The sequence below is a fragment of the Hippocampus guttulatus genome, chromosome 9 (assembly GCF_054856545.1).
Source record: "Hippocampus guttulatus isolate MCC_2025c chromosome 9, RoL_Hgut_1.0, whole genome shotgun sequence".
Classification (NCBI taxonomy): domain Eukaryota; kingdom Metazoa; phylum Chordata; class Actinopteri; order Syngnathiformes; family Syngnathidae; genus Hippocampus; species Hippocampus guttulatus.
Window position 1 is genome coordinate 7,983,518 of NC_141269.1, and position 16,441 is coordinate 7,999,958.

General features: G+C 42.5%; 1 protein-coding gene across 4 annotated transcripts in view; it reads right to left on the bottom strand.

The window, feature by feature from the left end:
- The window catches only part of palm3 (paralemmin 3), a 36,240-nt gene that overhangs the window by 17,749 nt on the left and 2,050 nt on the right, over nucleotides 1–16,441 (bottom strand). The window contains exon 2 of one of the 4 annotated variants that reach the window (XM_086120122.1): nucleotides 14,963–15,180. The exons of the other annotated variants lie outside the window; for them this stretch is intronic. The gene's annotated coding sequence lies outside the window, so the exon portion shown is untranslated. The remainder of the gene's footprint in view (nucleotides 1–14,962; nucleotides 15,181–16,441) is intronic. 4 annotated transcript variants of the gene reach the window in all.

Here is a 16,441-nt window from a genome sequence, read left to right on the forward strand (position 1 = left end):
AGAGAGAAGATCAAGGGAAAGAGGTGGTTTTTTTTTTTTTACTCATTCTGCTTCTCTTAAGAGCCTCATCATTAAGAGGTAAACTACGGTCAATCAGCTCCAAGCTTTACTGCGGGTTCACGAGTGCAAAAAGCTCTCAAAAGAGCCAGGTTATGACTTCACGACTGTAGATATAAGCCTTTTGTTAGTGGGTCACACGGGTAAAAATATCAGACCGCAGGCGAACATCATAGCACTTGTCTAGCGCAGGGTCATGGGAGGTAAAGTAAAAATATGAATGTCAGTGGGAATAAACACTGATTAAAGAGAAAAAGAAAAAGGTATTTGCCTTTCCAAAAATAAAACGGAAGTCAAGGTCAGCGGGGCTCTGGATATGCTCTTCCTTAACTTGCAGAAACAATACTTCAGGGTATCTTCTGGTTTCAGGAAGCCCAGAAGGAGGACTTGTGATGACCTTTTCAGAACACTTTCATTTTAAGACTTCGCCCTCATTAAATGTTAGCCAGTGGAGTGGCTAATATGGCCTTAATATTATCTCAGAATATTTTAAGAACTGTTGTGATTATGTTTTTGTGAGAAGAGAAGTGCAGGTCACAGCCTTGATGAACCTAAACTACCTACAGATACTTTATTTATACGCGTCAAAATAACGTTGACTAGCTTTTTCGACAAATAGCCGTTGTGGCATTGCGAATCTTTGAACATTGTGATATTAAGAACGTACGAGACCATACATTTATGCAAGACCACATCGTCCCTTGGGAACATCACATGGGCATGCAAAAACGGACGTGGAGCGCACACTGTAACAGGACCTCTGACCTACTTTTATGAACATGGATGTGAAAATGTGAAGAGATGGCACAATCATTTATTGGCTCTTCGGTTTGGAATAATAGCCATTGGTCAATATATGGGGGGGATATGATCTAATTGCCTTTACCTCATTGACAATTAATTTTCTAGTTTTTGTGCTTGGCTATAAGAGCAACCATGGAAGCCATGAGATACGTTACCCACCATGGAAAAGACGGTTGGAGGCTAAGATCAAGGCGGCTCGGAAAGATGTGAGTCAATTGACGGAGGCCCAGAGAAGTGTGATGAAAAGGCCGATACCCGAGAGGTACATCCAGATGACCATACCTGAAACACTCGAAACTGCCAAACAAAGACTCCAAGCCTTGTCCAGCCGCCTAAAGCGGTACACGAAAGAGAATGAGGCCAGACGAATAAACAGGCTGTTCGCAACACAACCTGCGAAAGTGTACGCTCAGTGGCAGGGTCCTAACAACAGAGCTGACCCACCAAGACTGGAAACTGAAAGGTACTGGAAAGGCATATGGGAGAAGGAGGTTGCACATAACAGCAGTGCACAATGGCTGGTGACCCTGAGAGAGGAGCACAGCAATCTCCCTGAACAGAACCCAGTTACCATAACAGTGGCAGACATACAGGAAAGAGTCTCAGATATGAAGAACTGGACAGCACCAGGCCCGGACATGGTCCACACCTACTGGCTAAAGAAACTCACAGCACTCCATGAGCGCCTAGCAGCACAAATGAACAAGCTGCTGAGGGATGGGACTCACCCAGGATGGCTAACGATCCTGATCATGAAGGATCCCTCAAAGGGTGCAGTCCCATCCAACTATCGGCCAATAACCTGTCTCTCCACAACATGGAAGCTCATGTCAGGCATCATTGCGGCTAAGATAAGTGGACACATGGATCAATACAGCGAAGCGCAGAAGGGCATTGGTAGAGATACCAGAGGAGCCAAACATCAGCTCCTGGTTGACAGAACAGTCGCACAAGACTGCAGGTCCCGGCATACCAACCTGTGCACAGCCTGGATTGATTACAAGAAAGCCTATGACTCTATGCCACATACATGGATCACTGAATGCTTGGAGTTGTATAAGGTGAACAGGACCCTAAGAGCCTTCATTGCGAACTCGATGAGGATGTGGAAAACCACACTTGAAGCCAATGGCAAGCCACTTACCCAAGTGTCCATCAAATGTGGCATATACCAAGGTGATGCACTCTCCCCATTGCTGTTCTGCATAGGACTGAACCCCCTAAGCCAAGTAATCACCAAGACAGGCTATGGATACCGCCTCAGAAATGGAGCTACGATCAGTCACCTCCTCTACATGGATGACATAAAGCTGTATGCTAAGAGCGAAAGGGACATAGACTCCCTGATCCACACAACCAGGATCTACAGCAGCGACATTGGGATGTCATTGAGAAATGTAGTCGGATGATGACTAAGAGAGGAAAGGTAGTCCGCACTGAAGTCTCACTCCCTGAAGGAACAATAGCAGACATTGAGGACAGCTACAAGTACCTCGGTATACCACAAGCCAATGGCAACCTCGAACTGGCAACAAGGAAAGCGGCTACGGCCAAATACCTCCAGCGAGTGAGGCAAGTCCTAAAAAGCCAGCTCAATGGCAAGAATAAGACTCGGGCAATAAACAGCTATGCCCTGCCAGTGATCAGATACCCTGCAGGAATAATAAGGTCGCCAAAGGAAGAGATTCAGACCACGGACGTTAAGACCCGAAAGCTCCTAACCATGCATGGAGGGTTCCATCCCAAATCCAGCACCCTGAGACTGTACGCAAGCCGAAAGGAAGGAGGCCGGGGACTAGTGAGTGTGAGAGCCAATGTCCAGGATGAAACATCCAAGCTCCATGAATACATCAAGGAGAAGGCTCCAACGGATGACGTACTCAGAGAATGTCTCAGACAATGGGGAACAGAGGATGAGGCGCTGGAAGAGGGACCATCATGGGAGGACAGATCCCGGGAACAACATCGGACATCTCAGTCCAGAAATGTGCAGTGCTGGGAACAGCAAGGATACTGCGCAGAACCCTCAAGCTTCCTGGCCTCTGGTAGAGGACCCGAGCTGAATGAGGGACGGACACCACCCGAGGGGTGAGACGAGGATTTTTTTTTATATATATATGCGTGTAGGGTGATACAAAAAAAAAAAGTATCTGTGATACGCCACTGTGTGGTTGTCATCAGGGCTTCGTTGCACACATTCCTCTTGCCCTGGCTCCAAAACTGTATATTTGCCTTCAGCGTATTTGTGCTTACTTATTTAAGAGAGTATATTTGCATAGTGAGTGGGTGTGTGAGGGGGGTCGGCATGAATTCTACATCCCAGACGTGGTGACATTGGCTCAATTGGCTCAGTGTGAACAGATGGAAGAACAGCTGGGTGTCAAGAACGCAAAACTTTTCAGATTTGAGTTAATACCAGCGTTCCGCTTGTGGTTCTAAGATAAACACACATTTTACATTGGAATCTAAATATTCGTTCCTTCCATCAAAATACTGGCCACAAGTTACAAGAAAAGCCCTTTGCATGTTCAAATGAAGCAGTTGCGTTTCATTCTCCGCTGACCATAAGAGAGACCGCAGCAGCAGAGCAAAGCCCACATGTCAGCGTTTACATAAGTCCGGTGTCTCGTGCTGCTGGAAGAATGTTGAATGTTGTTGCGAAAGGAGTGTGAAGTCTAAACGCATGACATCAGCTTACTGTCGAGGAAAGGGCCCGGCCGGGCTTGAGGAATGGATGTCATGAATGATTGAAAGAGAGCAATGCACTCAAAAGCATGGATGGAGCCGCATAACTTTCTGGTGAGGTTAGGGCACAGGGGCTTTGACATGACTGGGAGGTGCGGAGCATGAAAAACTGCTGCCCAGGCCGTTTTCTCGTCCAGGCTTTACTGAGCCGGGATACGGGTGGACAAAGCTTGGCTGATGCCAATCCAACTTTTGCCAAACAGCAAATGACAAAGAAGTGGTCCGGCGAAGACATGATGGGACGAATCAGAGCCAGCGCCTTCACATTGAGGATCAAATTCGAGTAATCTGCTTCGAGGTCAAACTGGATGGCCGCAACAGTAAAGTTGCTTCAGGTCTGGTGAGAAATGGTGCTGGGGGGAGCCATTAGAAAGGGCATTCAATGACATTTTCTTTTGTGAGGATGGAATAATCCGGTTGATTGCCTGCTCCGCATCCTTTACTCGTGCGCTCATGAACTCATATTGTGCCATATTCGACAAGAATACAGAAGGTGGAGATAATCACGTAAGGAATGAAAGATGAGGCTTATTGAGAGAAAGCAAGCATACCCAGCATGGTTTGACATCATAGCACAGGAGTCAAAATTAACCGAGCAACCAACACCTAATTGATTGTGCAATTAACTACTTTAATAATCGAGTAAGCGTTTACGGCCCTTACATTCCTTGTGTGAACGTTTTTTGTATTTTTTTTCCTCGCGTACTTCTCCCAGACAGTTGCAAAAATGAACTGTGCGGCAATCTTGAAGGGACACACTCCTGCATGCACCCGGTCATTACATCTGTTGGTCTGCAAATCAGGCTCATTGTGTGATCATGAAATGATGAAGGACAATAAGATTAGCTTTTTTTGCTCGACATGGATTGACTTTTTATAATCGTGCGTTCTTGCCGATTCAATTGGGATTCTTTCAATGTGCAAAAATTACCCGCTGCTTGGAGAGACTAGTTTCCCCGAATCATGATCAGTATTGCTTTTTGTTGGTCTATCCTTATGTATCTCAGCTTTTATTAAGATTACACGAGTATGAATGGACGGGGGAAAGTGTGAGGTTTAAAAAAAAAAAGCAATTTCCTTGCGTTTTACAGTGAAGCAGTTTGAAAACATTGAAGAAAAGATTCTCAAAAAACAAAACAAACAAACAAAAATAAAAAATAAAAATCTGCAAAATTATTTATCAACAAATGACCAAAACACCAGTTGGGGAGTTTCATCTGATAATTTAGAGCGACTTAAATGATTCAATCAAAAAGATTGAAATAATAATGATCCATCATCATTTCACCCTTCTTTGTAACTGCAAACAGCAATAACCAATTACGTATGCGCAAAAAGAGTGCTGGAGGCTCGAGCCACGAATGCCTTTTGTACACCAAATGGCAAAATATCACACTGCAGTCAAGGCAAAACACAACTCGGGGAATATAATGAAAACAAACGGGTTTATAAAAAAAACCCGAAAAGTTCATCGAAAGTCCTGTCAAACTGTTTTACATGAAGAAATGGGGTCTTCCAAGGCCACTGTAAATCATACACATCCTTTCACCCTTGTGCTTGGGAAGAGGAAGTCCACAAACACCACTGTCCTGCAGCTGCTTGGCGACAGAGTGCAATCGCAGTGACCCTGATCCATGAACCTGCACATCCTCTGCCTTTGTCATTGTCCGTTGCTGAGGAAAAAGCCAGATTCGGACAGGCCAAACGACAACACATATTCCTTGAGCGAGGCATGGGGGGGATCAAAGAGGCTCGTATGTTACAGCAGGAGGATGAGAACTGCGGTGAAGTGCTTCTTGCGTCAGCTTTTGATTATCAACTCAGCAGGAATTGCCTGATTAGAAATCCTGCTAATCTAGGCGGCTCTAAATCGGACACACTGGCTGAGAATGGATTTCAACGTGTACATTGGCACTGCACTGGAAAAAAATGTCAAGAATTTTATTTTGTTAAGTGGTTGCACACGATACGGCCATCTGGGTTTAGATACATTTTCTAAGTACACATATAGTCGACTTAAAAAAAAAAAAGAACCTACATCCAGATGCTTTTATTTCGTGCAACCACGTGACGAAATAAATTCAAACCGTTTTTTTTTCAGTGTGGATATTTTTGGGAGGAAGTATGCACCATGACTACTTTTTGGGAGCCATGTGCTCTATTAGATAGAATTTTAAAAGGGAATTAAGTGTAGAATTGGAATATATGAAATATTCATTTGCATTTTTTTGACCCATAAGAACCATTCAGCCAGAGCGGGTCACACATAAGTATCTCATCTCAGTTGATAATTATTGATTTTTTTTTTTTTTTTTACATTCATTTCATTATTCAATTTTTCTTTTCAATAAGGACCCAGATGACCCCCACCCCCCCCTAACACATTTGGTGGTATGGTAGAACATTTGGTTGCGAACTGAAAGATGATTGACACAGCACTGGATTCTTGAGATCGCCGTAAATGTCTCCGTGTTGCCCTCTAAATAGCACCCAGTCTGGCCACGCTTCTGCTCACGAGCCATGTCAAAATGTCCATCTGGCACCCACGTTGAAAACATGAAGCGTCGAAGGATTTTGCTGAGTAGAATCAATTTCACAGCCTCTGAGCTGAGGTTTCGATTTGAAGCGACAGCATGGTGATGCTTTTGTACAAAAGCTTGCCAGCCAACATATTAATCTTGGTACGTACATCGTCATGAGGGAGAAAAAAAATACCCCCCCCCCCCAAAAAAAAAACATTGCACATTTCAAACGAGTGTCCTTGGCTTGTGACCAGTAACTGCGATTAATATGATGGATTACCTGGAAAATCCGTCTGTGAATGGACCACGGTGTTGCATCACTTTCAGCGAACGTTAATTTCAAGGATGCTTCCATTTTGAACGTTTCCATCAATCGTTTCGACAGGGCAGCCGTTTCTTGTAATCTTTCTGGCACATAGTCGAGATGAATGAATAATTTGGCTGTGTTTTGAAATTAGACGTGTTGCACGACATTAATGGGATTAAATGGGACATGGCCATTTGCTCACCAGTCAAACATTGATGATTTTGTCCTAATGTTTGTAAACAAGTCAATACGGATTGATTAATGTCGCATACTCTGAGGGCATTTCTGCAAGAAGCAAGCGAGATGATTACAGCGAAAATGCCAAAGTTAATTTGCTCACAACTTTGTGGATCAAACTGCTGTCATACATGACGTCACGCGATTAATTATACGTGTGTCCAATTTTTTTTCTCTTGGCGGATCATTTTTTCAATTCAACGATATAATTTGAGGAGCAACGTTATAACTTTATTGAGCATCTTTTTCAGGTGTTTTTATATCTTTTACTATTTACCAGTGATTAATTTTTTTTTAAGCATACATCTGTGTGACAACTAACGTAAAAACAGATGTTTGAGATGCCAATGCAATTTAGGGCTATTTTTCACATTTTATTATTAACAACACGTTTGTCTTGTGTGGCACTTAAACTTCCATCAACACCGCCTATACACACAAAAAAAGTTTCATGATGGTGGCATTTTGACCTTGGAACATATTTCTACTGCTGTTATTTCTCACGAGGAAAAAAAAAAGACCAAATCTGGGATCGACAGGTAACCTGGAAAGGATTATGCCCTAAGCTTTACATTTGGTGTTTTAATATGCGGCGGTTTGTCTCAAGGCAGGCCAAATATGGGTGGAAATCTTTGGGTTTGTGAGAAATGTAAGCAGTGTTGACTGCTTACTGAACTAAAAAGAGCGTATTTTCACGACCATTCAACGCACCGTATGGTTGGGCGCAGTCTCATTAATGGGTGCTATTTCTGTATTTTACACATAGACAAAACGCACTGTATTATTGGGCGCAATTTTAAAGTGGTAAAACATACGCCAGCTTAAACATACGGCATGCATGCGCGCACGCTAAAAACACGTTAGCTTGTAGCATACGGTAGCATGCCAAGACATACAGATACAAGCTAAAAACACGTTTTTAAAAAGGCAACGGAAAACTGAGTTCCGTTGTATTTTATTTAGCCATCGTACAATGTACTCACGTTTTTCGATCAATCATCACCCAGAAATCCATCAAAGTCCTCATCCTCTGTATCAGAATTGAACAATTGTGCAAGTACCGGTAATCCATCAAAAACGCCGTGTTCCCTCTCGTTGTCAGTCACTCTCATTGCCATGTGGCTCCACAGAAATGATGCCGGCTTTGCCAAAAACTCGAACAACAGTGCAAGCAGACACGTTCGTCCAAGCAGCCACAATCCATTCGCAAATTGTGGCGTAACTCGCCCGGCGCTGCCTCTCACTCTTTGTAAAGTTGTGTTTGCCATCGATCATTCATTGTTCCCATGCCGTTCGCAACTTTACTTTGAACGCCCAGTTGATGCCGATGTCCAGCGGTTGGAGTTCTTTAGTCAAGCCTCCGGGAATAACGGCAAGCTCAGAGTTCATTTGCTTGACTTGGTTTTTCACCGCTGCTGTGAGATGGGCACGCATGCCAAAAGCATAACCGACGGCTTGAAGTTTGAACTGAGCTTCGTAGGCGTGTCTCTTTGTAGAATTTATTTTCGGGGGTTCTTAGAAACCAAAACCGAAGTTGTTTTGCAACAATGCACATAGCCACACTCTATACAGGTGTTGGTACCTGCTTGGGGCGTACCTTTAGCGTCCACTTACACGCCCACCCTTCACTCATTGGCGGACTTCTTCCCCGCATGCCTGTCCTCACTCACATCTGCCTTTTCTCTCTCTCGCTCTCCATATGTGTATATATATACACGCCCACCCTTCACTGATTGGCCGACTTCTTTGACGCATGCCTGTCCACAGTCACTTCCGCCTTTTCTCTATATAAACAGCGTGTCGGCTGTCAGTCAGGTTTTGGAACTCAGCGCATAAACAAGACGCTCCGCATCATAAGGCGTCCTGTCCATTTTGGAGAAAATTTTAGACTTTTAATGGCGCCTTATAGTCGTGAAAATACGGTACTTGAAAACAGCGCTTTCAAAAGTTTTGGAATACATGAATTCTGACTTTATGGCTTTATCTCCTAAAACTTGGTGTGCAGGCTCAAATGATAAGCGGGTGAACAGCGGCTTTTAAATGCGAGGAGGAACTGTGTGTGTGTGTGTGTGTGTCTCGGTTGTTCCGCTTTGCCAATGAATGTGGATTACAAGCGCGCAGTATTTTCATGGGCACACAGACAGCGTGACTGAGGGAAAATCTGTCTGCAAATGCTGAGTGAAGGTCATTATGATGATTCACCTCCCATCCACGATTGTTACAAACTATGCATGCCATTCTTCTTCCGTTGTGAAGTATTTAATCTAACCAACTAAAAAACAAAAACAACAACTAAAGTACAGCATATCTATTGTTTCTGTGCGATAAGGTCATATGAATAGAAAGAAGGGGAGGAGGATATATTGTATTCGCAACACAACCACAACAGATGGGAAAGAAGAAAATTGAAAGGCCAAACAAGAAAACTTTTAGGCATATTGTTGAGATGTAACACACATACAAAAAAAAAAGCCACAGGTTAGTCAGGAATGAATAGGAGAGCTGTAAGTGGAAGTGATGCATTGGGGTGGGGGGGGGGGGGGGGTCTCAGATTTGGCGTCAACTGTTCTGACAAGTCCTGACAAGGTAGCTCAGGAAGTGACACAAACGTGTTGTCACCTATCACCGCAAAAGAAGCCTCATTGATGCAGCTCACAAAAAGACGACATCTCATGTGTACTGGTCTGTGCATGTACACACAACACAACCTTGACAGAGAGATATGTGATCAACGACAGGAACACAATAGCCCTCCAAAAGAGCAAAAAAAAAAAAAAAAACAGCTTTTAATCGAAATACCAGCCACAAAGATCTATACAGTGGTATGAATATTTGAACCAGAGATATACTTATCATTTCTTATTCTTTTAGTGATCAATCAGCTGATTGATCATTTGGGAATTCCATCGACTGTGCGGAGCTGATGGAATGTTTGTTGAATAATTGCGTTTTAAAACACGAGAAGCAAAGTGGAGTGCTGTTAATTCAATCTGTCTCAATTACTTTTCTGATTTAAGGAAACAAAAACTGACACAGACGACAAATTTTAATGGACTCCCAAGAATTTCAACAATGGAAATGTGAATAACGGCATCAAGAACTGCAATCTGGGCTTTGCTGAAGATGAGAAATAATTATCCATCTGCTGATGGATTTCTTTTCAAATCACACGCGACGATATGGCTTTTAATTTGAAGCCTGATGCACACTGAGCGACGTGACGGAAACTGAATGAACCGTTACTCCGTTGCACAGGGTTCCGCCAGTATCTTGGATCATTTGTCGCAGTTGGTTGGCCATTGTTCGATAGCACTGAGCGCAAGGGTACCAGTCCGCGAGTCATTTGGTGCCGGGCCGCAAAGAAAGAATAAATAACTTAATTTCTTCCATTTTATTCATTTCAGAATATGAAAGATGTTTTATTTTGAAAAATTACGGGATTTTCTGTTCTATCAGTCTACAGTATGTCACTCTTGACGCAGGTGCGCTTCTCGGTCACGTGATAGGTTACCGCATAAAAAACAAACGTCTTTGAAAAGTTTTTGGGGAAAAGGCCCAGCCAGGAGACAGAAGAGGAGCCTACGACTTTCAAGAAAGAGAAGGCTACATTTAACAGACAGTATCAGGAGTCCTATTTCAAATCCGGCTTTATCTCAACGGGAGATTCACACGCACCAAGCTTACTCTGCATAATAAGCGGCGATGGTGAGTCGTCGTATTTTTCATGCACTTTTTATTTGCGGCGTATCTTATTTTGAAGGCACGTTTAAACGTAGCGACCAGAGAATGTGTCGGCCAGATAGGACATTCCTCGTGTCATGATTCGTGTTTATTATTAGGTTTCGAAAACACCACACTTTTCATGCAGGTCATATCATATTATATTGTTATATCTATTCGGCCTTAAAGGCCGGCCCCTGAAAATATTGTCTGACATGAAACCGGTCCGTGGGGCAAAGAAGGTTGGGGGACCTCTGACTTTGCGGATGCACGGACGGGTGCGGTTAGTCAATGACCGCAAACGGCCTCTGCAAGAATCCACACTCTTGCCTTATTATTATATGTAATCTGCTTGTTCCTTGACAATCGTGCCATGTTTTTGTGGTTCAATAAAAATAATACTCTTTTGTTTGCTCTAACTGTTTGTTTCAGCAGGTTAAGGCAATTGAGGACAATTTCTCATTTACGGTGTAATGGTCCATCCCAGCCGCTTTTGACCACGTCATTCGCTGTGTGGTGGGCCACTTCTTAAAATAAGATGATCAACGTTCATTGCCATTTTTTTTTAACCAATGATTTGTGTGAGTCTGACTCAGATTTTATTTTGTGCATTATATATATATACAGTATATATTTTATTTTATTTTTTTCAGTGTACAAATTCTTATCTTCGTTTACAGTGATACAAGATTTTCTTTCCCAGCTGCGCTTTGTGGATGAATCATTCATCATCACGGAAGAAGTTCAATAATTCCAATTGTAGACTTGCCATGAATGAGTTTTCTGATGCTTCATGAACAAGGTGTATAATGTGTGCCATGATTCCCGCAGATAATCGTTCTCCCTGCAGTGTTTGACTTACGTTTGCTTGCTTTGTGTGTGCAGGATTAATGTGTTTGTGTGTCAAACAGGTTTGGAGAGAAATGCGGTGCTAGTGTCATGTGCCCTTGGCTTATTTTCACTATTGTCATTACATCAAAAGCCTGTAGGCCCGAAAATGCCCGAGGTCACAAAACACTACATAGGCAAGGTTTAAAGGCGACATTTTTTTTCACTCCCAGACGATTTAAAACCATTCTCTGGTATCACGTCGGTCCCAAGCTTTCGTCAAAATACTCCAAGGAAACTGAATGACTGACATTTCAGATGTCTTGCCTGTTTCATGTTCATGGATCTGTCTGATGGTGTGCGTCAGCCCTTAGCCTGCCCCACATGCTGCGAGTTGCAGAAACAAAAAAAATGTGAATTTACTGCTGAACAAATTTAAGGTGTACATAGATTCAAGCAAGCAACAGACTCCATTTGACTCATTTTTCAACATGCAATTCATGGTCAATCAATTCCACACAATCAAGTTTGGCTCATGATTACAGCTGGAGGATGTCTGGAGGGCTGCAATAAGGTCGTCCACTCGAATTCATTTCGACTTTTCTTCCGTCGTCAGGTCACCTTGCTACTTAGCCAGTCAAATATTTAACTTTCTTCCTTTCCAATTATCACCAAGGACAAACAAAAGTGACATTACAGCTCCCCACTGAAGAGATTGAAGACTCAGAGGGTTGCTTTGAATAGCCCAGTGAAGGACCAATACCTATCACAATGATGTGCTGTAGCATGAAAAGGGAAGTAACCCCCACATTTCCTACTTAATATGCTCTATGCGCATTCACTACTAAAGTCACTGTCGTTTCCAGTCGACAGCAAGTGGCAAAACGCCCCCCGAGATGGATGGCCAAAAACAAAATGAATCAGAAAGCCGTGTTTAGACTCGTGGGGCTGCGTAGAACATACTGTTAATTTGAGGGTTGACATCCCTTTTAAGCAAACGCTCATGAGAAAAAAACCCAAACAAAACTAGATGGCAAAACTTAGGGCAAAATAACATCCCAGGCATTATGCCGAATAGAGCCCGAACAAAGAGAAAGAAGATTAGCTGTAAAATTCCATCACCGGCCCAGCCCCTCATCCCCTGTCATTGGGCCTGGACTGCAAGTTCAGAAAACCAACATTAATTAAGAGATTAAAAGCAGGCCTGTGTCAACAGTCGAAAGATGGCACTGCATTGATAGGACCACGCGGCATGAAATTCTGCTTGAGAGCGCATAAGCACAATCTATCGTTGGAGCAATAGCCATGGAGACAGCAAAAAACTAAAACTGATCACCACCATCTCCCACAAGTCATCTGAAAACATTGTGATGTGGAGTGTGTGTGAGTGCTGGGTGTTAATGCTCGAGGTGGAACTGTTAAAGGCCCAGCAGCAATCCCGGTAGTTGGGTAATAAGGCTGAAAAATATCCCGCTTGGTTGTACGACGTATCTACAGGAGCCGAGCTCAATCGTATTGATCATGGCAGGTATATGAAAGCAGTATACCACCATTGTCATATTTTAGCTGGCTGTCGTGTTTTCTTACAAACACAAAAAATAAACAAGGCTTGTTCTTAAATTAAACTGACAACTTGAGTAGGACTTGGATTTGGATCACTGCAGCAAAGACATCTAAGCCAAAGCCAAAAGTGAAGCAAAGACAACAGGAAGTGATGACGTATGCCTCTTAAAACAAAGACAAAGGAAGAGTATTGTCTGATCACAATTAACTGATGTAGTTGTCATGATTCATGCTAACCAGTTAGCAGTCTCCCGAGTTTTCAACATAAATAGGTTGCCACTTCAAGAAGAAAAGTCTCATGTCAGTCTAAAATGGAAACCATGGCATCGATTCCACCGCAAATATGAACACACTACAAAATCGTCTCTGTGCTCCATTGTTGTGTTTGGGGTGCGTGACCAAAAGCAATTCCCATGCCTAATGTCCAAAGCATGTCCACTTCACATGCATGCACAATTTTGCTCCATTTATAAAATTGAATCCACACCTCCAAAAAACATTTGTGGTTGATGGAAACCCAGCTACGGCTCAGTTAGCACTGTCATCTGTAAACATTGAGGGCATCGACCCCGTGCCTTAGTAACACCGTTTTCAGGTGAATCAACTTTGTCTGAGACACACCTCGGGTGCCGCACTGGAGTTGTGCTCACAAGTTTGCAAACCCTACGGTATGTAAACTGATGAGCATAACTGTCATAACCACGGGCATGAGCTAAGTTTTTTTTGTGGAACCTTTAAACTCAGTTATAGCAGCGCTAACGGGCTAAATGAACCCTGAACTTGTGACTACAACCTAAAGAGAACAGGAATCCATTGGCCAATTATTGGTGCATTCTGCCAGTAGTCTGCTAGCGGGAATTTCCAGGATCCCAAACATTGCATGCATTTGGAACACGAAAGGAAAATTGTGATGATGACAATAGTACGGGAAAATAAATGATGTCTGTCCTGGTTGCTCAATGTAATATGGCTAAAGTGACTGCAAATTGACATTAGAAATGACATAAGTAGGCTGCGCTGCATTGACACACCTCCGAAGCACAAGCAATAATCTTTCTCTTTGCGTATTTATCACCATGTTGTCATCTGCTTACAAAGCTATGGGTGAGTTGAGTGCACAATTCAGTGCTTTTGGGGGTTTTGGTGAACGGCAGTTAACTTCACGTGATTTACATGAATATGACACGAAGAATGTCGAAAAGTGAGATGCATAAAATTGACAGGATTGTTATATTACATATGATTTAATTGTTCGTTTGTATGATGGGTAAAAATGTTTCAATTTTACTTTAAGAGGACTAATTGCCATTTATTTCCATACAATATTTTTTTCCCCATTAAGATCTTCCTGGAACGTACACGTTCAACACGTATTTTCCAAATTTTATTTGATAAATTAGCATTTGACTCTCAGGACTTGCAATTGCTCTTCTTAAGATGACTATTCAATCACAAATGTTTGCTGCTTGATTTTCAGTTTATATCGGAGATCGTACAAGGCAACATTGCTTGGACTAGTAGTGGGGAGAATCACGAGAAAGTCCAAATACGACATTAACTGCGGATGGAACGGAGGGAGAGACGTGCCAGGAGCGATGCCACGGTGAGGAATTTCCCTCGTCCTGAAAAATGCATCCATCAACCAGGTTGACAAGCTAGTGCAAAGATGCGAATTTCATCTCTCCACTCAACCTCTTCATGTTTCTGTTTGCGAGATACCGCTTTTCAGATTCAAAACACTTCACAGTAAGTATCTCCGCTTTGACGATAGTAGTTTTAAAACAGCCAACAGATGATCAACTCAATGATGTCCTTTTTCCACAAATTCACCTTTGCATTGCCATGGGGGCTTACATTTGTGATAGACAAAATCAATGTGCGAAACATATCCTAGAAAGAGTTTGAATAAAAATTGCACGTTGAGGCTGGGCTTTCCCAAACTGTTTTAGCTCAAGACACAAACTGGCGAAAAAAAAAAAAGCTGAAGATGTTGCTTCTGTTGTGCACGCCCTTGGCTTGCGCTGGGTACACGCGTGACTTCTCTCATCTCGAAACGACACGATTGATTTATGACCTTGTTGAATGCAACCAGTGCGGAACAAGCTTGCTTGTCACACAATGTACACTCGTTTAACTTCTATTTCAAGTTATGTCACGTGGATGTGTCACAATTGCTAACCTGTGTGTCGCACCGGCAGCTCTCTCAACTCTTTGACGATGCCGCTTAAGTGAGGAACCTTCTTTATATGAAGGCCAGGCGGATTTATTTTGGAGCATCTTTCGACTTGCTTCTCCAGTCCAAATAAGCTAGGAAGACAAAGGCGCCGCTCTGTCTCTGACTCTCTGCCTGCAGGAGAGCTGTGCACAGCGGAGGAGACGTGTCGAACTGCATCGTTACTTAAAAAAAAAAAAGGACATTGTGAAAAATAAAACTAAGCCACGATTTGTTGGATTTGTCAAGATATCTGCTCATTTGGATTTTTGTAGCTTAAAATATTCAGAAAATAAGAAAATTCCTTTTTCACCCGGATCAGCTGAAAATCACATGATTGACCCTGATTTCCGATTATGTGAACGGATCGGGACATCCCTACAGACATTTGGAACAATGAAAATATGACGTGCTAAAAAAAAAAAACAGCAGCCAGTACATCATAAGTATGACAAAATCAGCTTGTACTCAAATCATTGGCTTGAATAACATAAATTTCCTGTTTAGGTGGAGGATGACTATTGATTTGGAAGAAGTGAGACAACATTTGTCAATTCGCCTTGTTAAAAAAAAAAAGACAAAATATTCTGCAATACCAAATGAGGACTGACTCCAGCTCTAGCTTAATTCCTGTCGAACAAGAGGTTTAATCAATACGACACAATGGATCATCTGCAAATATCCTCTGCACATCAGCATGAATATAAAACATAACCTGACGGCGCTCCCTCAGCATAGAGCCAAGGAGGTATCAATAAAGTGTTTCACTTTGCAAACAAAGACTCGTTAGTGTCTAGTATAAATCTTGTGACTTTCTACGTGTTTCTGTCCAAACAAGAGTAAAAAAAAAAAGACAAGCAGTAACTTGTGGACAGCAAGTGCAAAGTTCCTCCCGATGCCTCGTGATAAATTTAGGCATCACAAATCATTTACAGCACCTCAGCCATGGTCGTTTTTCCTTTCAATAAAACCTTGAGCAGTCTGTACCAGCAGCTGCATTTCAATTTATGTTTTTTGTTAGCACGTGAATTGCCTCAGCGGGTGGTTTACTGGGCTGAAAATCATCAAAAGATTGTGTTCTTTGGCTACGGTGACATTCTTTCACAAACAGTGTCTTATGTAGGCATTCTTTACATTCCACACCTCCCTGAAACCTCAGGCCTACGGGGGCTACTTATGTAAGATGCTTATTTGATTTTAGTTGTAGTCTTAAATCTAAATTGAAAATACAGTTAGGTAGTTTAAAGAGGTGTGAGCCATATTTTCTTTTAAAATGTCATCACCAATTAGCGGTACTGGTCTAGCATGGATATTACAAAGTAGGCATGGGCATAATGATTAATTTAATAGATGATTAAATCAATTAACTGTCAAACCGGTCTTTTGATTGTATTTTATTGTGTCTTGAAGCAATTGGTGCAAAATGGAGACTCGACAATGTACTGT